This window comes from Sus scrofa, chromosome 10, assembly GCF_054392235.1.
Source record: "Sus scrofa isolate SSC_HxYL_T2T_F1_AM1 chromosome 10, Sscrofa_HxYL_maternal_Yorkshire_Landrace_v2.0, whole genome shotgun sequence".
NCBI classification, from domain to species: domain Eukaryota; kingdom Metazoa; phylum Chordata; class Mammalia; order Artiodactyla; family Suidae; genus Sus; species Sus scrofa.
Genome location: NC_139392.1, coordinates 6,008,387 through 6,033,669, shown reverse-complemented (window position 1 = coordinate 6,033,669; position 25,283 = coordinate 6,008,387). Strand labels below are relative to the sequence as shown.

General features: G+C 37.4%; 2 long non-coding RNA genes across 9 annotated transcripts in view; one reads left to right on the top strand and one right to left on the bottom strand.

The window, feature by feature from the left end:
• Window positions 1-8,259, bottom strand: part of LOC102167499 (uncharacterized) — a 320,434-nt gene extending 312,175 nt beyond the window's left edge. For all 4 annotated transcript variants that reach the window (XR_014817275.1, XR_014817276.1, XR_014817277.1 and 1 more), the window contains exon 1: window positions 8,058-8,259. This is a non-coding gene — a long non-coding RNA (uncharacterized LOC102167499). The remainder of the gene's footprint in view (window positions 1-8,057) is intronic.
• A 69-nt stretch (window positions 8,260-8,328) lies between these two features.
• Window positions 8,329-25,283, top strand: part of LOC110255624 (uncharacterized) — a 197,836-nt gene continuing 180,881 nt past the window's right edge. For all 5 annotated transcript variants that reach the window (XR_014817284.1, XR_014817286.1, XR_014817283.1 and 2 more), the window contains exon 1: window positions 8,329-8,866. This is a non-coding gene — a long non-coding RNA (uncharacterized LOC110255624). The remainder of the gene's footprint in view (window positions 8,867-25,283) is intronic.

Sequence of the window (25,283 nt, the reverse complement as noted above, 5' to 3'; positions counted from 1 at the left end):
ATTATTCTCTTAATTCTGTTTTTGAACTTTTCATTGTCAGCTGTATTAGTTTCCCACTTCTACTGTAACACATTATCATAAAATTAGTGGTTAAAATCTATTCTCCATGTCAAAACCAGCAACAGAGCATCTTCCAATCTTTTTCTATTTCCATTGTCACATCATTTTTTTCTGATTCTGACCTCTGCATTTCCCTATTTCAAGGAAAGTTAGCTGTGATTACATTGGGCCCATCTAGATATCCATGATGATCTCCCATGTCAACATCCTAAACCTAATCACATGACTAAATTACCTTTTACCATGTAAGTTAGTATTTCACAAATTTGGGAGATTAGGAAATAGATGCCATTGGGGGTGGAGGGGACTATTATTCAACCTGCCATAGTCTACCCTCCAAGCCTCAAAGATTCACATTCAACTCCCCACGCAAAATGGCTCCTCACCCCAGAATCAACAAAAATGTTATCCCATTGCACTATCAACACAAACGGAAAACTTCATCTAAATTTCGCTAGATCAAAAATTCCTATTCTCTCCATCTAAATGATCTAATTATCCAGAGGTGAAGGTCTCGGTGTAATCCATCCAGAAGCAGAATTCCTTTTTATCTGTTCACTTATAAAACTAGAAAATAAGTTATTTGTTCCCAAACTACTGTGGTGGGGCAGGCATAGTATAGCAATTACAGAGATCTCTACTCAAAGAAAGAAAATGACAGAAAAAGAAGAATCACCAGTCACAATTTCCAACCAAACTCCAATATATTTTAAGAATAACAGGATAATCTTCTGCGGCTTGCAGCTCTGCCCTTTAGACTCATTGCCCCTCTCTCTAAGCCACCATTTCTTTTTCTTAAAAGAAAGTATATACATTTCAAGCTGAGGAGTTTACCAGTTTTTTTCTGACCTGCAGAATTTGGCGGATCCAATTGACATTTTTCATTTCATACGTTCAGCCTTATACCTTTCATCTCAAGCTGTCAGTTCTTCTGCTGGCATCAATTTTTCAAGATCCTGATCTGTCTTCTGTGCATAACATGGGATTCGCTCTTTAAAAAACTGTCTCCTCCATAGATATTTTGTGGATAAGCATATTGCATTTACCAACTTCATCTTCAATGGCTGAGGAGATTTCTGAATCATAGGTGTAGTCTTCTCAAAAAGACCTAAGTGTGACTGAATACTCTGGCCTATTGATTCAAGCTGCTATCTGGCGTCATTTCATTTCGACATAAAGGACCCCTTTTATTTCTAGTTCATCATGTCTGCAGGTGACATAATTCTTTCAGTTCTTTGATTATCTGAGAATGTCTCAAACTTCCCATTATTTTTGGAAGACAGTTTCGTTGGATCTAAAATTCTTAACTTACAGTCTTTTAGCACTTTGAATATGTCAATCCACCGCTTTCCAGCTTCTGTGGTTTCTTAAAACAGCTGTTAATCTTCCTGAGAATCTCTTGTATGTCATGTCACTTCTCTCTTGTTGCTTTCATGGTTCTCTACCTTTCAGTTTTGGATAAATGAATAAAGATGTGTCTAGCTGTGATTTTTTTAATTTATTCTATTTGGAGTTTGTTGTGGTACTTGAATGTTGAGGTACCTGAATTCATAGAATAGTTTTTCATCACATTTGAGAAGGTTTTGGCCATTACTTTTCGTGTATCTTTTTTTTTATCTTTCCTCTCTTTCTGGGACTCCTATTCTGCCTATGTTGGCATACTTCTTAGTGTTTTGGTATCTCTGAGGTTTTGTTCACTTTACTTCATTCTTTTTTCCTTCTGTTCCTTAGCCTGAGTAATTTCAATTGATCTTTCTTAAACTTTGCTGATTCATTTAAGTCTTCTGTTGAGCCCCTTTAATGAATTTATCAATTCCAGACTATTCTTTAAAATAATAATTTCTACATGAAAGTCTATGTTTGGCGAGACATGGTTCTCATATTTTTCTTTAGTTTTTAGTTATGTTTTTCTCTGAACATATTTAATATCACTGATTTAAAATCTGTTTCCTGGGAGTTCCCGTCGTGGCGCAGTGGTTAACGAATCCAACTAGGAACCATGAGGTTGCGGGTTCGGTCCCTGCCCTCGCTCAGTGGGTTAACGATCCGGCATTGCCGTGAGCTGTGGTGTAGGTTGCAGACGCGGCTCAGATCCCGCGTTGCTGTGGCTCTGGCGTAGGCCGGTGGCTACAGCTCCGATTCAACCCCTAGCCTGGGAATCTCCATATGCCGCGGGAGCGGCCCAAGAAATAGCAGCAACAACAACAACAACAACAACAGACAAAAAAGACAAAAAAAGACAAAAAAAAATAAAATAAAATAAAATAAAATCTGTTTCCTAAGTCCACATCTGAGTTTCCTCTAAGACAATTCTTATGTACTCTTTCATTTTTTACATATATTTTTTTCTGTCTAAATGCCTCATTTTTTGTCTTTGGTGGTCTTGTTAAATTTTGTTAAAAATTGGATGTTTTAAGTAACAGTGTGGCAACTTCGTTAATCAGTTTCTCCCACCTGCCCAGGATTTGTTTTGGGTTCTACTTGGTGTTGTTTAATAATTTTTCCGAAGTAATCATGTAAAGTCTATATTCTCTGCTTTTGTGGCCATTAGAGTCTATCAAATTAGCTCAGTTGTTTGTTAATGAGTGGACAAAGACTTTCTTCGATGCCTAGAATCAATAACTCTTCAATTTATTACCAAGGGTATTTGTCTGATTATTAAAACTCACCTTTAACAATCACTGGAGCAGTTTAATATTCCAACAAAGCCTTCACTTCCTGACTGTGCAGAGCCTTGGGGTTAGCCAAGGTGAAAGCACAGGGCCTTTTCAAGTCTTCTGAATATATCCACTTGGGCACGCACAGCCAAACACACAGCCTTCTAGAATCTCACAAATATGTTGTAGCTTTTCAAAGCCCTCTCCGGACATCTTACTCTCCAGATTTTCCCTTTTAAGCTTTTCAGTTAGCCTATAGTTTGTCTCAACTGTTTTCCACTACCTCACACAGCTGAAATGTTCAAGATTCCCTTGATTGTTTTTGACAAATGATTCCCCCCTCCTCAAAAAAAAAAAAAAAAAGATGCACCTGGGAAGCTGAGTCTGTTAAATGCAGGCAGGGTTGCAAGTAGAGTTTTTCAGGGAAACACAGACCTGCATAATGAAAATTCTCAAGGAATGGGGACCTGAAAAAGCTCCAACCCTAATGTGGCCCTAGAGTAGGGGCTCCTAGGCTGCTAGTTTCCACTGGGGTTCAGGCTTCTGGTTTTCAAGAATCCTACAGAGTTGAGGAGGGATTGCTGGAAATGGGGCAAATTAAAATGCCATAAAGCCCACTGTTCTCAGACAGTCCACATTTTTTCTTGAATAAACACTTTTCAGGACTGCTGCCCATGGTGGTTATTTTTCAGAATCCTGGAGAAGTTGTTTCCAATATTTTTTCTTTTTTTTTTTTAATGGAGAAGATAATCTTCAGGGCTTCCTCCACCATTTTTTGCTGATTCGCCTGCCATATGATCGGAAAGTCCTCTCTTACATTTCCGTGAACTTTTTCGGTACGGAGTTAATCTTGTTATTACCACTTCTATTATTACATACTGTATTAGGCTATATAAATTTTCCCAACCATCTCTTTCAGCCATTACTTTTCTAGTTTTTTTTATTATTTTCTAATTTACTGATTTCTACATACCATTTATATTGTTTTTAAAAATTGTTCCTTGTGTTTCATTATGCCTGGGAAGCACAATTTATTTAATTCATAACCAACAAACACACAGATTACATTTTCTTTTGGAACTGCTTGAATTGAATATTATAGTTTTACTTATTTATCTATTTATTTAGTCTTTCTAAGGCTGCACCTGCAGCATGTGGAGGTTCCCAGGCTAGGGGCTGAATCAGAGCTGCAGCTGCCAGTCTACACCTCAGCCACAGCAAAGTGGGATCTGAGCCACATCTGAGACCTATACCACAGCTTTTTTACTATTTCATTGGTTTTCTTTTCTTTTTTTTCGGTTTGGTTTCCCCTTTCGTCAAGATTATTTAAGGTATCTTGGAAAACCTTTAACTAGGAATGGAATTTATTGGAAACATATTGGAAAGTTCACAAACTCACCTAAAAGGTTAAAGATCAAAGCACAGAGATGAGCAGGAACCAAGGTGGGGAGAGGGCTACACAAGAGAAGAGCCTGTTAGGGCAAAGTTACAAGCCCTGCTGCTAATCACCACTCTCCCTTAGTTACTGTTTATCCCACTCTTAATTATGTATGTTTTTATTGCACCATTTGATATCTGAAATATTATTTTTTATTATAATGTAAATTATAGTGCTATGACTCACTTGAGGGCAAGAACTATTTTCTGCAACTACACGTGTCTTAATACAGTTCAATTTTGATTAGTTGATTCCGTTTACTGATCTACATTTTACTTGTAATTGATACCTTCTTATTACCTCATGGAGATATATATATATGTATAGTTCAAGGTCTCAACAGTTATAGGCATAGAGTATAAAGTAACAGAATAAAAAGGGGTGTGTTGAAAGCAAAATATGTTCTTGAAATTCACTGATGAAGAGAATTTCTTTGGCACCTAAATGTCTGGGTATTCAAGAATTACGGAAACTATCAAAAGTTTTTACCTGTCATTTCTGAAACTGTGAGCGTTCCCATTGTCTGCTATTTACCTTCTCCTTTAAACCTTTGCACTCATCTGGTCAAATACTTTGTCATTCAGATTTAATGGATAGTATTTCCTTCTCTCTATTTGGACCATCTCTACAATGTTCTTCTTTTTTTCCCTTAAGATGACACCTATTTTTAGCAAGCATTGTTGATATTTCTGCTAATTGCCTTTGGCTCTTCTTACGTTATGTTCAGGCTCCTCTCACCAAGCTCCGGGGGGCTTTTGTTTTCAATTACCTGAAACTGGGACTTTCAGCAGAGGACAGCCGCCAGGCTTCTGGAGCTGTGTTTCTCCACATTTCATCCATCACCTACCACTGTTTTTGCCCAGACATGTCTTAGTTCATGACTAACTGATGCATAAATATGAAAGCCTATTTCCCAGAGCTCCCTCTGGGTCAGGCTGGACTTGACTGAAACTATACCCTTAGTCCCTGCTTTCCCCAGTGATGTTTTCCTGACCTGTGTCACAAGTATCTAACGTCCTCTTCAGCTGTTTCAAGTCTACTACCAAATTCATACACTTAGTACTTAAGCTTAGCTGGATTTTTAGATATATTGCTTTTCATTTCTTTGACATATTCTCTTTTTGAAGTGTTCATTATTAATCTTTCATTTTATTACACACAGAAACCTGATTTCATTCTGAGAAAATGAATTAGAAGAGATTTAATCTATAGAAGATAGATATTATGGCTAATTAAGTCATTTTAGGTAAAGGAAATACTACCTCTGCTGGCCTTGTTCATCCTGACTCTTCCATCTCAAATTACTGCTGATATGCTATTTGATACCTACAGGCTGAATTCTAGCGAAAACATCTGGTTTTACTCAGGTATTTCAAGAAACTCATCTGTTGTCCATTTTCTCATTTTCTGGACCTTATGAGTTTGTGTTTTTATTTTTTTATTATTTCATTTTTACTTTTTTCATATAATTGATCTACAATGTTGTGATAATTCTGCTGTACAACGAAGTGATTCAGTTGTACATATGCACACATCTATTCTTTTTCAGATTCTTTTCCCACATAGATGATCACAGAATATTAGTTAGAGTTCCCTGTGTTACATGGCAGGTCCCCACTTGCCAATCATTCCACATACCACAGTGTGCACATGCCAATCCCAAAACCCCAGTCCATCCCTCCCTCTCACTTGTCCCCTTTGGAAACCAAAAGTTTGCTTTCAATGTCTGTGAGTCTATTTCTATTCTGCAAATAAGTATATTGGTAACCTTTTTTTTTAGATTCCATACATAAGTGATATCATACGATGTTTGTCTTTCACTGTCGGACTGACTTCACTTAGTATGTTAATCTCTATGTGCATCCATGTTGCTGCAAATGGGATTGTTTCATTAATAATAGTTTTGCTCTCTAATTGTTGTGTGCCTAATTGTTGAGTGCCACATCTGGTATGAGAAAATGAACAGAAATAACTTGAAATCAAAATAGTATTATCTTCCCTCAGAGATATTTTACTTTTCTTCTGTTATCTATTTAGCACACTGATGTTGTTAAGAACAAATTTTATATTTTTCAGCTTTTCTAGTTCTCAGTGAGAAGAACACAGTACAGTTACCTAATCTACAATTAATAGAATTTCAGTGCTCATATAATATTTATGTGTCTGTTTACCTTCTTGTGTTCCACAACAAATTGTGTGTTTCCTAAGGGCGGTGGCTTTACTTTATCCATCTTAGATACCCAACATCCTGCAACTCTATGTACACACTGGAACAGCTCTCCATGATATTGATTAAAATGTCAATTGAAGACCAGTGGACTACGATAGTTGAGAATAAAGCAACAGGGAATCTGAGAAATGTGATAAGTATTCTATGCAAATAGCAGCATCTAAGAATTACGAGAGGCATCATACTTATTGCAGCCTGGAAGATTTGGCATCAAATTATGCTCCTGCAGATGCACCAGCTCTCAGAATCTGTGCAAGTATTAACACTCTTCAAACTCATTTTTATGTAACACAAACTAAAGTTGTTCCAACGAGAAAACGAGTTAATTGACATAGGATTCCTAGCAAAATCAATGATGCATGAGTGCTCAAACACTGAACTTTTTATTATTGTAATTATTACTTGATACGTGTATTACACTAGAACTCAGCCTGTAGGTATCAAGTAAAATGTGAGCAGAAATTTCGGTGTAAGAATAAGGATAAACAGGGCTAGCAGAGCTCAGGTTTCCATTACTTAAAAATGACAAAATTAGCCATAATGTCTACCTTATAGAGATTAAATTTCTTCTAATTCTTTCTCACAGGTCTTATTTTCTAATCATTGAGTATTTTTGTCCCATCACTTTCTGGAAACTTCTCAGGAGTTCTCTAGCCCCCTTTTATTACATTCTAGAAGAGAAATCCAGTAAAACTAAAATGCCTAAATTCTCAGTGACCTTTTCTCTTTATATCCCCTCAAAATTATGAGTGGTTACAATTTCACCTATGAATGGCAACAAATAAAGACTTACAAGTCAAAGTACCCAAAAGAGACCAAACCTTTGTAGCAGGCACAAGATTTTGGTGCCCGGCATTCATCCCACATCTACCAGGCTAACTGTACCTTGGGAACATCTCTTGAGGTATCTTTCCTCTGTTGTTTGAAACAAAGCTATTTCAGTGACATTCATCCTATCTCAGACCCAATGCCAAGGTCTCAAACACTTGGCCTCCAGGACTGTCATATAACCCAATTCAGCCATGGCTAAGTGTGGAGCTGTTTAGTGGGAATCTGGAAGAGAAAATTCTTTTCACTCTCCTCACTGTGGTTTCAGGAGTGAAATATTCTCTTCCCACCGGACCTCAGCAAGTGACTTTTAGCCCATGGAAGCTAAATATTGTTTTGGGGGTCAATAAATATTAATTCAACAGCAGATGCAGGCCTTTGATTTAGTTAGAACGCAAAAGCAATGGTTTTAAGAATGAATAGAACAAACATAAACCCCTTTATACCGGTTTCCATTTGCTGAAGATAATTTAAAGGCTTTCACAATACAAGTTTTTTCCTACTTCAGTAACTTTAGGTTTTTAAGACATGGGGTAACAGCGGCTATGACTTCAATTTATATTAATTGGAAAATACTAAAGTTCCTGTTACGTATGTGTTGTCACAATAAGAAATTTTCAACATAAAATGTTTCTTAATAGCTGAAAACAGAAGAGCGGGGAGGGCTGAGCACTGCCTTCGGGGACTTGAGGGTTGCAAAGAAGTCGGCTGATGATGTCATTTTAGGCGAATCCATAGTGAGGACACGAGGGGGCTGCGCCCCGGTGGGTCTCCTCTGCCCTCCCCTCGACTCCAAGCCCTGTTGTCTATGGCATCCCACCACCTTCACTGCTGTCACACTGACCTTGCCTGGGCCGCAAGATGGAATCCCTGCGGGCCTGGAACCGATGAGGACCCGGGGTGCCGACATCCTTCGACAGCGGCGGCCTGAGCTCCAAGGCAGACCGGCCACTTCTCGCTGCACTGCACGGCCTTCCCGGCAGCTTCCTCCCCACAGACGTCGGGAAGGTGGGAGGCTTCGCGTCCACGTGTGACCTGCAACGTCCAAGGTCACGTCCTGACGTCAGAAGTTCAACCCCGGGCGTCACTGGCCACGCTCGCTGGCGTCATAGGTCATGACCTCTGACGTCCCCGTCCAAGCTCACGCGCGGCCATACGTTCTCACGGAGGCTTGTGGACCTGAGCCGCCTTCCGCCCGGGGTGTGCTCAGGTGCGTGAGTTTGACGCTTTGGCGGTGAAGCTGCTCGTGGCGCCCGCGCAGGGGCCAGGCGGGGCCAGGCCCAGGGGGCCTGTTCCTCCAACCTGAGGTCTCCCCGGGGTGGCAGCTCCCTGGAGGGAGGCACGCTCGCCGGGGCGCCCCGGTCGGCCTCTGCATCACAGCCGAACCTCGAAGTGGACTCCGAGCCGGCTCAGCTCCCAGCTCTGCTGGGCCAGCTCCGCCGTTCCTTGCTCGCGGTCCGCCGTAGGGCTGAGTTCCCTGGGCCCGGGGGGTCTCTGAGCCGCCGACCCTGGACCACTCCGGGTCCTGCTCATCTGGGGGGCGAGCTGCGCTGGGAAAGTGCCGTGAGCATCCCCCGAGAGACGTCCTTCTCCCCTTTAACCCGCTCACCACTGAGGAAGGAAGGCGCGTCGCTTGGAACCCGAAGCAGGCAGGTGAGTTGGCTGTGCCTCGCGGCTGCGGTGAGTGATACGACCCTAGATTCACATTTCTCATTGCGACCTGCTGTGTCTGTTTCAGGGGAAAAACGCAACAAGCTGAAACCAACTAGTGGACACGTTTCACTTTTCAGCAGATACCTTTGAGTGCTGTTTGTTTCCAGTGTAGTTTTTAATCCCAAGGATACAGTGGTGAACAAGGGTGAAAGCAGCAGGTGTGAGAGGAGAAGGGTAGATAAACAAACATATACACAATTAGAATGTACTCTGTCCAATGGTGATGCGTCCTCCTATAAACGAGGAGGAGGGGGCAGGAGGGAGAACTGATAATAAAGAGGATTGACTCTAATTAGTGTGATCCAGACGGCCGTACTTGTTACATAGTGTTCGAGTAAGACACGGCATATCTCTAAATTCTCAGATTTTTATTTCTTATGGAGTAGTGCCATTATCCTGCTAAGAAGGATACTACATATAACATTCCCAGTTCCTGTATTTACTTGAATGTTACAAAATGTGCTGGGTATCGACAAGAAATAAATTATGTATGTATTACTCCAAAGAACATTGATAATTTATGAATTTATATTAGACCCATTTTACTCTGTCTTATTAAACTTGAGAGCTGTGACCTATCTAGAGATTTCAGTTAAATTAAGCTAATTAAAGCATGGAAATAGCAAGGGTGAAAATGGCATACGTGTAAATTGCTTAATGCAAATTTAAATTAATGACTAAAGCAAATTTAGAAGTGCCCTGTTTTTATACAATTAATACATAGTTGTCTCTTTGCCTGTACAGTGAATCACAATTATCATATTCATAAAAAGTGAACTTTCTGAAATCTGACGTTATACATGTTCGTATTCAAAGATTCAGGGTAATTTTAACAGGAATACTTTCTTTTGAATTTTTCTGATATACGGATGGTTTACCTTAGAATGATACATTATAAATTTTACTTTGTGAAATATCGATGTTTCATTTTTAGTGAAACCATTTTATAGTTTTGTTTTCTAATCTGTCACACACACAAGCGTACACATATATGCTTAAGGTATTAATTTTATTATATAAACACATAATAAGTAATATGAATACATGCAGAGAGAAAGGGTTGGGATAAAATAAAGGTAATTAAAAATGATAAGGAGGAAAATGAAGAGAACAATAGAGAGTTAGGAAATAAAGATGTTTAGAGGTTGCCTTTACATGTAGATTCACAGAAACAAACACATATGTACATACATACACACACACACACACAAATACATGCGTGTACATCATTTAAATAAATTGCCTGTATGTCATAGCCTGGATTTCTATTAGTAGATTTTTTTTTTCTGGCTTTATTGACATAAAATTGATAGTAAAACCCTTATGCATTTTAGGTGAATAACATGATTTACTATGCATTCGTTGTGAAATGATTACCACATCTTTCACGTCATAGTTACCATCCTCTGTGTTTGTGTGTGTGGTGTGAATACTCGAGATCTGCTCCTTGTGGCAAATTTCAAACGTACAGTAGCGAGTCGTTAACTCTAGTCACCTTGCTGTGCATTAGATCCCCTGAGCTTAACTCATCTCGTAACAGAGTCTGTGCCTTTGACCCACATGTCCACATTTCCTCCAACCACCAGTCCCTGGCAACTACTCCTGTATGATTTCAGCTTTTTTAGATTCTATACATAAATGAGATCATGTAATATTTCTCTGTCTCTGTTTTCCTTATTTCACTTAGCATAATGTCCTCCAGGTTCATCCATGTTGTAAGTGGCAGAGTATTTTCCTTTTATGGCCTAATTATATTCCATTGTGTGTGTGTGTGTGTGTATCACATTTTTTATCCAGTCATCTGTTGTTAGACACTTAGATTGTTTCCATATCTTGGCTATTATGATTAATGCAGCTGTGAATATGGGAGTCATGATATAGCTGGGAGATCCAGAAATCATTTCTTCTTTCGGATATAAACTCAGGAATGGGATTGCTGATCATATAGTAGTTTCCTTTTTACTTTTTAAGAAACCTCCATACTGTTCTCTGTAGTGGCTGCACCAATTTATATTCCTATCAGCAAAGTGCAGGCTTCTCTTATCTCCTCCATACCCTCACTGGTGCTTGTTGTATCTTGTCTTTTTGATAATAGCTATCGTGACAGGTTGGAGGTAATCTGATTGTGTTTTGACTTGCATTTCCCTAATGATTAGTGATGATGAGCACCTTTACATATATACCTGTTGGCCATTTTTATGTCTTCTTTGGAAAATGTCTATTATATCAGCTTTGGGAAAATGTAGGCCCTTTTTAAAATCAGATTATTTGTGTTTTTGCTGTTGAGCTGTATGAGTTCCTTATGTATTTTGACTGTTAACCTTTTATAAGACACCTGGTTTGCAGATACTTTCTCCCAATACATAGGTTGCTTTTTCATTTTTGTGGATTGTTTCCTTTGTTGTACAGAAGCTTCTTAGAGTGACGTAGTCTCACTTATTAATTTTTGCTTTTGCTGCCTGTGTTTTTAATGTCATATCCAAAAATCATTGCCAAGACAAAATCAAGGAGCTTTTTCTACATGTTCTCTTTTAAGAGTTTTATGATTTCAGGTTTTACATTTTAGTCTTTTTTAGTTTAGTTTTGTGTATGTTTTAAGATAAGTTATTTTTTTCTATGAATATTTAGTATCTCCAACACATTTATTGAAAAGACCATCCTTTTCTCCTTGTGTATTCCAAATTGGAAAGAAGCTAAATGGTCTCTGTGTATACATTATGCATCTTAAATACTCTGAAAACCACACACACACACACACGTGCACACACACACGTGCACACATACGAACTGATAGAACTCCTAAATGAATTTGGTAAAATTGCATACTACATACAAAACATCAGCTGCATTTCTCTGTACCAACAATAAGCTATCAAAAGAGAAATTATGAAACAAGGTCTTTGTAATAACATCACAAAGAATAAAATACTTAGGAATATATTTAACCAAATAGGTGAAACATCTGTATGCTGAAAGCAACAAGACTTTGCGAGAAATTGAAGTCACACAAAAATGCAAAGATATCCCATGTTCATGGATCAGAAGACTCAATAGTGTGAAAATGCTCATACTACCCAAAGCAATCCACAGATTCAATTCAATCCCTATTAAAATTCCAACAGCATTTTTCACAGAAATAGGAAAATGGTCCTAAAGTTTGTATGTAAGCACTCAAGCCAAGCCATCTTGAGAAGGAAAAACAAAGCTGGAGACATCACACCTGATTTCAAACTGCACTTGGAGAGTTTAGCTAAACTCTTCCTTGGTAGCTGCCTTGGTATCCGTTTTGTTTGGCAAAGTGGCCTGCAGAGATCTTATTCTGACACTTTTGTTTGGCAAAGTGGCCTGCAGAGATCTTATTCTGACACTTTTGTTTGGCAAAGCGGCCTGCAGAGATCTTATTCTGATCTTATTCTGGCACGTTACCTAGTCTGCAGAGTCACAAGCAAACGATATGCCCTCCCTGACAGTCCTCACCATCAGCAGACTCTCTGGCTTCCCAGGGCCTTCCCTTTCTGTACGCCTTAGATAAGACCCCCGTGTAGCTTCCCAAAGCCCTGCTCCTTTGGTTTGAATTGACCAGTCTGGCCAGGAACTCCCAAGCACTCCATCCACAGCACTAATCAAGTTATGCCTCAGGTCTGCAGGCTGCCTTGCCCTTCCAGTGCATCCCCTGGAGGTAAGGGAGGTACTTCTCTCTTTCATTTCCTCCCATTGTCCGTGGCTGAACCTTGGCTCACCTTCTGGAACCGTGAGTTCTGCTTAGTAAATGTTAATTTGACATGTTCTCGAGTTATTTCCTACCTGATCATATAGTTGGTTATCAGATTAGGAATTTTATATTTCACCCTTTATTTTCAAGAAGATCATAATACTAGTCTTAAATGCCAAGAATTGTCTGTGGTATGGATTGCTTTAACTGATAGTTATCTGTCAGTTAATTATAATTGTCACATCAAGTTTTAAGTTTTATAGTAATTTCTAATTGTAATAATTTTAATGTTTTCTCTGTTCTCTAAGTTATCTGTTTCTTTTGGCATCTTCTATATTCCATGTGTACTTTAGTCTCTTTATTTTTCTTTATTCACTGTGCATGTCTATCTGATATAGCTGTTTTACCACAAGTGTTGGGGATATTTAATAAAAACATTATTGTAAATTAAGAACCAGATTGATCATTATAAATAACTGTTGTAGACTTTTTTGAAGATAGGAAGATCTTTCCCAGTTAAGTTGTGTAAGACCAACCGTGTATATTTTTATCAAACTATTGTTATCAATAAAATGAATTATGTCTTGTCACCTCTGAAAAAGAGCTTATATAAACCTGAAAATACACATAATATTTTGAAAGAATATTATGTTTCTGTTTTACAATTTCTCAGTTTAAACTGTCCTAATCTTGTATTATTCCTCTGCAGGAATGAGATACAATTTTAACATCAAAAGCCATACACTACCATCTGAATTGTCTTTCCCATCGTGACTAAAATATTTAAAGATGTGAAAATGCTTTGGGTCAAGTGTCAAAATCTTAGTAAACATCACATAGTTTACATTTTTACATATACAGTGCCAGTGTAACTGAATGACATATAATATGTACGTAATTTACACAATTTCAGAGTATCTACTCTTTTTAAAATCTCTCTATATTTGTCTTTTTGGAAACAAAACATATGAATTAAACAGTTCATATTTTTGCTGCTTTTTGAAATACTATAGTACCATTTCTTGTCTGTAAAATAGTAATCATGATTTTAATCTTATTTTACTGTAGTTAGTATTTCCTTTATTTAATTAAAATGTTTTACTTAAAATAGTTTTATTGCTTCTTAAGTTGCTATTCATGCATTTTGGTTTTAAGTTACACTAATCAATTTTATAAGCAGTTGGTAACTGTAAATTATTTTTAAAAGGGAAAAGATTTTTCTTTTGGATTCATCAGTATTTAAATAGTAAAAACAATTTATTATTGGTAAATTAAGGGGCATTCCTTACTTTGTAAAATTTACATTCTTTTTTTTTCACACATTGAGGGAAATCACACTTGAACTTAGTAAAATGATTTATTCATTATAAATTTTACATTGAGCTATGAGATTTAAATGTATTTAAACATACAGTACCTTGAGGCATTAAGGAGAAAAATTGTTTTGCTAAATATAAATACGTAAATTATACCATGAATAATGTTTGATGCAAATTTCTTAAATTGAATTCTCTTAAAAAGGTAATTCACTTTTTATCACTCTCTTTCAACATCTTTCAACATCTTCAAGAAGGCTTTGCCTACTGGCTCTTGTACGTCCTGAAGCTGAATAGGCCTTATTCTATTATAAGTCTCTACAGTCATAGAAAGAGCCTTTTAATTTCTTTATTGACAGACCTGAAGCCAGAATTCATATGCAGAGAAAGGGCTTTTTCCCATACCTGTTTGGGGAAAAAGAAAAAGAAAAACCAGAAACCAAGTAATATAGAAATAGTGTATATACTCTGAAAACTGGAAATAATGAGAAACCAAAACAGAAAGTCAATTACTATTTTTAAACATCCAGTCAAGAGTATAATGAGCCTCACAGAGCACAAAATATCATCCGTCATAAACAGAGAGGAGCTCACTTACGCCATGATTCTTCAGGTGATGACAGGGTAAAAGAAATACCTACAAATCAGTTTAAATTGTTTTTATTTTCTGATGATGGTTTGAGACAGAGCCCAGGCTACTCACACAACCCTTATTGACCTTGGACTTCTTTCTTTGGCTTAATAACAGGCCAGGTTTACACATGAGAGGGACTTTAGCTTATGCAGTTATTAAGTACCTGTATATCATTATTCCAATTTAGCAAGTAAAGGCATAGACCCTATGAAGTTAACTTACTTTTAGGTCCCCTGGCTTTAGAGTATAGTGAGCTTGGGGCTTGAACCAAGGCAGTGTATGTATGGTAACGTCCTATCAAACTGAAGTACCCACTTCAGGACTCCAGAGAAGACTTGAGAATTTGGTCACCGCAGATCACACACAACATTAATATTAATCCTGGTGTGATGCAAAAAGAAAACCTCAAAGGACTACATGGTACTCATTCTTAATTACATGAAATTGCATCACACACAACACATACTTAGACTACTACCCCAAAGACATTGCTTATATTTTAACTAAATGACCTGGGAATAAAAATATTCCCAAATCTACAGTAGACACTGGTCATTTCATAGTACATTAAGGAAGTGTTTGACAAAATTCCAATACCTTTGTTCATGTGAGTCTACGTTGTAGATCATATCACTTGATTTACCAATAATTCAAAAATATATTTTATACTAAAATCTTAAAACTTATACATGTGTATGGCAGCAATATTGATACTCACATACAAAATTAAATTTTTTTAATTCTTCTCACCATAGCACCTAGTGAAATATATACCATTAACATATGAATGTGTAAACATATCTCCTTCTAGTAATTAAATTTATGCTTACATCTGTAGACATATATACAAAATTAACTTTGGGACATATAATATATACTCTTTATTTTACTTATATTTCTCTTAATTAAATACTATTTATGTTATATGTTATTATCTATTCTTATCTGTGTTTGTTTATACAATATCTAGTTAAATATACTTGTTTGTGGGATAGTCAGGATTTTTTCCAAATAGTGCAACTATAAATTCTGTGTTGAACCGCAAACTTGTACATAAATTAATTTTTTCAGTCACAAAGATGGAGAAGATAAATCCTAAATGTTATAACTGATCTCAGAATTATTAAATCAGAAAATTTTATCAAATATTGTTGAATATATTTGAATAGTAAAGACTATGCATGTAAGAAAGCATGATCAATATGCAAGCATAAATCTTAAATAACTCTCAGGTGAGTGCTAAATTTCAGATACTTTGCCAGGTGATTAAAATTTCACTTGGCAAGTTTCAAAAGCACCTGGTGAAGAATGCTAAAAATGGAAACTAGACACAGTTTACACTTTCTATCTCAATTTGATAAAGTACATTTGAGTAAAATGTAGAAATAAAGTAGAAATATCACATATCTGCTTGCTATGCAGAGGATAAGTAAAAATATAAAGGCAGAACCTCCAGAGATGCAGTGTACTTCAGATTAAATTCAGGGTCTCCATGTATGGAAAATGGACAGGTTTGACGCATTATTTTTAAAGCTTACCCTACATCTTATAGAAACTCAGAAACTGTATCATATGGAAAAAGAACTTCCTTTTTCTATACCATTTAATTTATTTATTTATGATTTTTATTTTTTCCATTATAGTTGATGTACAGTGTTCTGTCAATTTCTACTGTACAGCAAAGTGACCCATTCATACGTGTATACATACATTCATTTTCTCGCATTATCCTCCATCATTTTCCATCACAAAAATCTACCATCTCAGTTCCTCATGAAAGAACATTTGCAAAACTTACCTACTAGTCCAGTAATATCTATAAATATTTATAAGTAAGTATTTCACTCATGAAAAAGACTAGTCCTCAAAAAGACATAAGAATGTACTTACTTGTGTCTAACAGCTCCATTTCACTGTCAGCTGTCCAAATGTAGGATGTGTATTCATTTTACTTTTAAATAATATAAACCTTTGGTGTTTAAGAGAAAATGTCTTTCAATTAATTTAGTATAAATTTTAGTGTTGGGATTTTTACATTTTAGTTATGATATTGTATGATTTTCAGAAAAGCAATTATATTCCATCTCTCATTATTTTCACACAAGCCCATGAAGTGAGCAGGTAGTATTATCCCCTTGGAACAGTCAAAATAATTTTAACCAAAAAAAGTTTTATATGACTGAACTAAAGTTAAAGAACTTGGAAGCAGTGGAAGGCAGACATAAAAGTTGTTTTCTGGCTGCTAGTCTTATGTTTTTCTTGGCAAACACTTGAGACAAGAAAGAAGAACTGAGTTCTGTTAAAAAAAAAAAAAAAATTTAGTTTTAAGAATAAAGCCAAGGAAGATATGAGTGTCTTCTTAAACTATCATTTATATTCTTAGCACATTTTATATAAATATCCTATAAGGCAAAAACAAATTCAGGGGGCATAGCTTTAGTTAAATGTTTCCAAAATATGTTTGTATATTTTCAATATACAAGCTGAGCATTAGAGAAATTAGGTGAGATAATTATCTTTATAATCAAGCACCATATCTGTAGCATATTGATTTGTGGCAGCAAACTACATGTCAAAATTAATTTACACATTTAATTTAAATGTTCTAGATATAACACAGGACTCTCAAGAGACCTTATGTAACTTTAAACATGTATAACTGAGGAATAAAATGGCATACTTAATATTTTTACACTAATGTACACAAAAAAAATGGATAAAGCCAGAAAATGGTGACTGATGGACACATTCATCATGAGTAAGGGTTCTTTATAAATGAAACAATGTAAAATTCCTGGGAGTAGGGGAAAAAAACGCTTAAGCATCAGCAAGCAAATCAGCTTGCACAGGGGATTGCTATAAAGGGCTGATTGCCTCAGCAGTTCTCTCTGTGGAAAGAGACCTATTCTCGAATTAAAGCTGGCTAAACAGATAAAGGTTGAACTTTTCAACTGCAAAGTAGGTATAGGAATTGCTCCTTTTTTTCCTGAGAGAAGCAGTAAAATTTTACTACACACATCACCAATTGGGCTTTTCAGCATTAAATACCAGCAAGTCTATTGTGTGGCTGCCTGCAATATAAATGAGGGCTGGGAGGAGAGAGGTAAACAGACATCTCAAATGGTTCAGACAAAGATGGAGACGCAAAAGTGGTAAAGCACACGCTTTTCCTTGATGAGGTTTCTGACTTTTTGATATGGCAACTTTCACAAGACAAAAGCACTCTTTGTTAAAGGAGGGGAAAGAAAGGGTTGAATGAAAACTAGAAAAGTAAAAATTGGAGTTTGTGTGGCTGGGCCAGATGTATAAAATCATTAGTTTTATCCCAGTGACAGAATTTTATGGAAAACAATAAAAGCTACATAAAAGAATGCTGATAGCATCACTTTACTCTCTATTAGCATTAGTTTAGATGTGTACGCGAGCGAATATGCACCAGGGAGAGGACAGGATGGAGAATTTTTTTTTTCTTTGACCATTAAGTTAATGGAGCTGATAAATGGAATTGTAACATTGACACGAAGTGACAGTCTTGTTCCTTTAAAATCTGCTGTTTCATTCTAGTTCCTTCAACCTTGAATTTCTAATGTGTGCAGCTATTACATTTAATAGTTGTGTTTGGTGATTTTATGAGATTCCAAAGAATAATAAAAGAAATGCCACTTCCGCCTGAGTAAAGAAAGTTAAAACGCATTAGTGAAATTTCAGATCTATATCTACACATAATCGTTGAAATTTATTTAAAATAAAATCCACTTGATTTTGCAGATTAAAGATGAGAAAGAACTGAGCCTTGTAACCAAGAAGGAGGGTTATTTCTTCCCGCATTTAAAGAATCAAGGTGGAGATTTAAATCAGTTGTTTTCATATAATTGGTCTTTTCCTGGGAGGGCAGAACATGTCCATGTGTATTCCCTAGAGAAAAAAATATGGTCACTTTCTATTCTTTCTCATATGTAAATCTACCATCCAAAAAAGATTTATGGCCTAAATATGTTTAAATGAAGAAATTTTAACCACATCTTGGAAAGAGTACAGATAAAACTTACTCTTTCAGTAGTCTTGGAAAATGTGTTGTTTGACATGAAGGATAAGGACTGGGATCCACTTTGGTAAACCTACTTGAATTAGTCAGTACACTGAATTAGGCATGTATGTTTTTGAGAAATTTAAATTCTGTATCATACCTTTATATCTCCACAAAATTTTTGAAAATAAGAAGGTAACTTTTAGTAACATTAATAAAAATTTGAAGTTCCCGTTGTGGCGCAGTGGTTAATGAATCTGACTAGGAACCATGAGGTTGTAGGTTTGATCCCTGGCCTTGCTCAGTGGGTTAAGGATCTGGCGTTGCCATGAGCTGTGGTGTAGGTCGCAGACGCGGCTCAGATCCCACATTGCTGTGGCTCTGATGTAGGCCGGCGGCTACAGCTCCGATTAGACCCCTGGCCTGGGAACCTCCATATGCCACAGGAGTGACCCTAGAAAAGGCAAAAAGACAAAATAAAAAAAATAAAACTTTTAATGCCAGATATTTTTTACAGGAAAAATGAAATGTGGAAAAGTTCATGGATTTTTATATTGAAAAAAGAACAACTCTGGCTTAGAAAAATGAGATCTGTTCAAAGAAAAAAAAAAGGAAGATAAAAAAAAGAGGGAAAAAAGGAAGGAAGGAGAAAATAGAGTAAAAACTAATCCTTGACTGAAAACAGAACTGCTGTATGACAGCAGTCCCATTCCTGGGTGTATATCTGGACAAAACTATAAGTCAAAAAGTTACATGCACCCTAATGTTTATGGTAGCACTATTCACAGTAGCTGAGATGTAGAAACAACCTAAATGTCCACTGACAAATGAATGGGTTAAGAAAGTGTGGTACATACGTATAATGGAATACTACTCAGCCATAAAAAGAACAAAATAATGCCATTTGCAGCACCATGGATTCAACTAAAGATTCTCATATGGAGTGAGGTAAGGCAGAAAGAGGAAGACAAATTAAATATCACTTATATGTGGAATATAAAATATGGCACAAATGAACCCATGTACAAAATAGAATAGACTCTCAGACATGGAGAACAGACTTATGGTGGCCAAGGGGCAGGGAGAGGGAGAGGGATGGACTGGGAGTTTGGGGCTAGTATATGCAAACTGTTACATTTAGAGCGGATAGACAATAAGGTCCTACGCTATGGCTTAGGGAACTATATCCTGTCTCCTGGGATAGGTCATGATGGAAAAGAATATCAAAAAAAAGATTGTAGGAGTTCCCGTCGTGGCACAGTGGTTAACGAATCCGACCAGGAACCCTGAGGTTGCGGGTTCGGTCCCTGCCCTTGCTCAGTGGGTTAATGATCCAGCATTGCCGTGATCTGTGGTGTAGGTCGCAGACGCTGCTTGGAACCCATGTTGCTGTGGCTCTGGCGTAGGCTAGTGGCTACAGCTCCGATTCGACCCCTAGCCTGGAAACCTCCATATGCCGCAGGAGCAGCCCAAGAAATGGCAAAAAGCCAAAAAAAAAAAAAAAAAAGAAAAAGATTGTGTGTGTGTATGATATATGACTGAGTCACTTTACTGTACAGCGGAAATTGACACATCATTGTAAATCAACTATACTTTAATAAACAAACAACCAAAAAAACCCCAATCCCCAGAACTAATCCTTGAAGTTGTACAATAATAAATATAGGTTATTCTTTTTTAATCATGAAATTTTAGAATATTCAAGTTCTTAAAAATATAAAGCCAATTAAAAAGGAAATAAAATCAGGGAACATGTATTTCAAAAACATGACTCTCCCCTACCAAAAAAAAAAAAAAAATAGATCCAGTATTACTTTTGTAAAGTTACCATGTTCATAAATTAGAGAGGAGGCGACAAGGTAGGAATTATTTCTAATTGATATCCATATCAGAAGGGAATATTGAAACTGTTGTGATTAAAAGTAAGTAATATGGGAGTTCCCATCATGGCACAACAAAAACGAGTCTGAGGAACCATGAGGTTGCAGGTTCTATCCCTGACCTCACTCAGTGGGTTAAGGATACCTCGTTGCCGTGAGCTGTGGTGTAGGTTGCAGACGTGGCTCAGATCTGGCATTGCTTTGGTTGTGATGTATGCTGGCAGCTGTAGCTCTCATTCAGCCCCTTGCCTGGGAACTTCTGCATGCTGCAAGTGTGGCCCTGAAAAGCAAAAAAAAGAAAGTAACGAAGATACCTGACATACTTTATAAAGCAACATTAAATAAATACCAGCTAGTGCTGGCACAGTTGATTTATAAGTGGAAGTTCAAGTTGGCTTATATATACTACATGTCAATTTTAAGGATACTTTCAATGAGATGTAATTCTTGATTGTAAAACAGGTGACTTTACAACTTGGCTGTATTTATTTATTTATTATTATTATTGCTTTTTAGGGCCACACTCGCAGCATATGGAGGTTCCCATGCTAGGGGTCAAATTGGAGCTACAGCTGCCAGCCTGCACCACAGCCATAGCAACTCCAGATCCAAGCCACATCTGTGACCTATGCCACGGCTCATGGTAACGCTGAGTGAGGCCAGGGATCGAACCCTCATCCTAATGGATCCTAGTTGGGATGGTTAACTGCTGAGCCACAACAGTAACTCTGAAAACTTGGCTGTATTTATTAATGAATAAATGACTCTGATTGTGTAGCTCATCCCCAATTTCGAAGAGTGCTTTTCGGGGATGCTTTAGTTAAGGATATCTCTACTTAACTGTCAGTATATAAAAAACAGATGCCAAGACACTGTCCAGTCTTACTTTCACTTAATCGTTCATCTATTTATTCATATATTTGTATACTTCCAGCGTAAGTCCATAATTGTTCGAGAGGTAGAATTTTAGCTCGTCTCTTACGTTGCTGTATAACTCCAAAATGTAGTGGCGTGACACAACAGTTACTTTAATTTTCTTTTTTTAAGTGATTTTTATTTTTCCCACTATAGTTGGTTCGCAGGGTTCTGTCAGTTTTCTACTGTACGGCAAAGTGACCCAGCCACACATACATGTATACGTTCTTTTTCTCCCATTATCCTCCATCATGCGCCATCACAAGTGACTAGATATAGTTCCCAGTGCTATACAGCAGGATCTCATTGCTTATCCACTCCAAATGCAATAGTTTGCATCTGTTAACCCCAGATTCTCAGTCGGTCTCACTTTGTCTCCCTCCCTCTTGGGAATATAAGTCTGTTCTCCAAGTCCATGATTTTCTTTTCTGTGGAAGGGTTTGTTTGTGACGTATATTAGATTCCAGATATCAGTGATGTATGGTATTTGTCTTTCTCTTTCTGATTTACTTCACTTAGTATGAGAATCTCTAGTTTCATCCATGTTGCTGCAAATGGCATTCTTTTATTCTTTTTTGTGGCTGAGTAGTGTTCCATTGTGTATATATACTACATCTTCTGAATCCATTCATTTCTTGATGGACCTTTAGGTTGTTTCCATGCCTTGGCTATTGTAAATAGTGCTGCAGTGAACACATAGGTGCATGTATCTTTTTCAAGGAAAGTTTTGTCCCGATAGATGCCCAAGAATGGGATTGCTGGGTCATATGGTAGTTCTATATTTAGTTTTCTGAGGTACCTCCATACTCTTCCATAGGGGTTGTACCAGTTTACATTCCCACCAACAGTGTAGGAGGGATCCCTTTTCTCCACACCCTTTCCAGCATTTGTTTTTTGTGGACTTATTAATGATGGCCTTTCTGACTGGTGTGAGGTTGTACCTCATGGAGTTATTTTAATTTTCTTCTGTGATTCCTTAGCATGGAGTGAGCCCAGCCAGGCTGCTGTTTATGGTGTGGCTGCAGGACAGTAGAGACCAGCATCAGCTGGCTTGCTGAGAATAGGACCTTATTTGAAAATTGGGTCATTACCATGCCAGATTAGGGTGGTTCCTAAATCCGAAAACTGGTATCTTTTTAAGAGCAGGGAGAGAGGTTCATATCCAGAGACCCAGAGGAAACTCACGCAGGGAAGAGCACCTTGTGAAGATGGAGGCAGAGCCTGACGTGATCTGGGAGAGAGGCATTGCTGGTAACCGCCGTGAACTAGGAGAGAGGCATGGGGCAGATCCCCTGTCCAGGCCCAGAGAAGGAAGCAACTCTGCTGACACTCGGCGGCAAGTGTCTAACCTCAGAACTGAGGGAGAGTAAGTGTTTTAAGCCACGCAATTTGTGGTAACCTGTTGCTGCAGCTCGAGGAAATCGATACAGTTAGTTCCCCTGCCCATGTCTCTCTTGCTGTGGTTCAGCATCCCTCCCTTTCATGTGGCTTTACCACCGTATCTCTCTGCATGGTTTCTCCAGGTGGACTTTTGCATGCATGCTCAGGACGCCCACGGGCCCAGAGCGGAAGCCATGATGGTTATAAAGGCTGAGAACTAGAAGGGCATGGTGTTATTTCTGCTACATTGGATTAATTCAAGCAAATCTCAGGTCACACCCAGTGATGATTACCAGGGGTTATGCATTTCATCAGTGGCTTCCAGTGTCAACAGTGTAGTCTTCCTCATGTAAAGATGAAAAATGTCACTCAAGTGGTGTGAAATATGTTGTGAAACTTTATGTCGTATCAGAATAACTAAGAAACAGTCATGCTGTGAGACAAAAATCAGAATTTAGGAATTCGTCTTACTATCCCTATATCTTATTAATATCTGTCAAGACGCAAACTTTTTATTTGTTATACCCATATGGAAACGCCACAATTTTCACTAAGAGCTACTAAGGGCAAACCAAGTGGTATTACTTTAGTTTCAAGCATTCAGTTCTGACTTTAGAGCCCTTTAATGACTAGACCAAAATTAATGCAAATATAAAAGCTTTTAAGTCCTAAGCATTTCCTCAACATCTCTGTTGAGAAAGTCTGTGGCTGGTTAACTATTCAGTGTGAAGCTTTGCAGCAGAATGTAAGATAACCTTCAAAGATAACTTTCTTGCCTTCTTGAAGCTTTCAGCCTACTGGATGATACGAGCAGTAGCCAAGATAAAAAAAAAAATAATAATCTAACAAAATTCCAGTAGCAATAATAACTATGATGAAAAGTAAAACAGAGTTAAGTCATGCAAATTTCATTAGAGTTCACAAAAGTGTTTTCTGAGATGATAATTTGGAGACACAATTTGAGAAAATAAGCCACTTGAAGATTTTGGGGAAGCTGCCAGCAGAGCAAATAAGGAGAACAAAGGCAAAGAAATAAGAGGGATCCAGTAGCAGTTTCAAGTATTTGGACAACAGCATTTCAGTAGTTTTCAGCTGGTCCAAAGATTGTTATTTCTTTCATGCCTTTCTCTTTTCTCATATGCCAGAACCGCACTGGGCTAGCTGCAGCTGCTGTACAAATCCTTGTCAGTTAGCTAACCATTTCCTAGAATCTCGCCAAGGCACTGGATTTTTTTGATGGCTTTTAAGTCTTGGCTGCCAACAAAGATTTACTTCTGTAAGGACTTCTTGGCAAAAATTGGAAGCATTGCTCCTGGGAAGTTAGCCTCACAACTCTGAATCAACTGAAAGAAATCTTCTGTGTGCCTGAAAAGCCTATGATTTATCTTAATTCCATATGTAACATCCTGTGTAAAGGTTTCCAGAACTTCTGGAAGCCCAACAAATTACTGGAGTATAACAGCTATCATAAACGTTAGGATGAAGATGCCAGTGGAAAACCACTACTGCTCTCCTGTGTGGTCTGCACCTCACTACCTCATTAAATAGAGCTGCATTTCGAAGAGATTTATAAATCGAAGGAAAAAGGTATTTCCTCACAGTGGGTGTTATTGAACCTCTTTTGCCAACTCTAAGATAATTAAGAGAAAAGTACCCAACAGCTGCATTTTTTTCTTTCGCTCTTGTCAACTGATTTCTTCAGAAGCAATTCATTTTCTTTGACAGTTACTTCGCTTTCTTTCGTGGGGCGGTCACCTTTCCTAGTCCTTTGTCTTTTATTTGTTCATTCGATTAATGTCCCCATAGAGGTTCCCTTACTTTTTGCTCCACCTTTAGTGCCCTCTGATCACTGAAATTATCTTGGCAAACTCTGCTTCCTGTCTTTGGAAAATTGCCCAACCTGCAGCAGCAGAGGGTCCAAAGGCAGGATTCCGGCCACCAACAGTGTTCTTTTGAAATGTAATTATTTTTTTCTAATTGAAATTTAGGTCAGTTAATATACTTGTAAAATTACCATTGCCATCTTTGCCTTTTAATTAGAGTATTTAGATAATTTATATTGTATAATTTTGACATCTTTGGGTTTAATAAGCCCAATCACAATTTTCTATTTATCTAACCTTTTTTATTCATTTTTCCTTTTTTTCTACCTTCTTTTGAATAAACTAATTTTTGTGATTTTACTTTATCTCTTTTGTTTACCTCTTGTCTATTATCTTTGTGTTCTTTTAGTGGTTGTGTAAGGGTTACTCATGGCACTTCACTGTGTTACAGTCTCTTCAAGTGCTATGCTATATCACAGAAATCGTAAGGATCTCCCAGCAGTATACCATTTGTACTTTCCTTGGCCTTGGTGCTTATGTTGCAAGCTTTTTTAAAAATCGGTATATTGTAAATCTCCAAGTGTATTGTTTTGTATTTGTTTTATTCAGTCCATTATATTGTATAGAGATTTGTAATTTAGAAGTAGTTTATGTTTCCCAGAGTTACTCT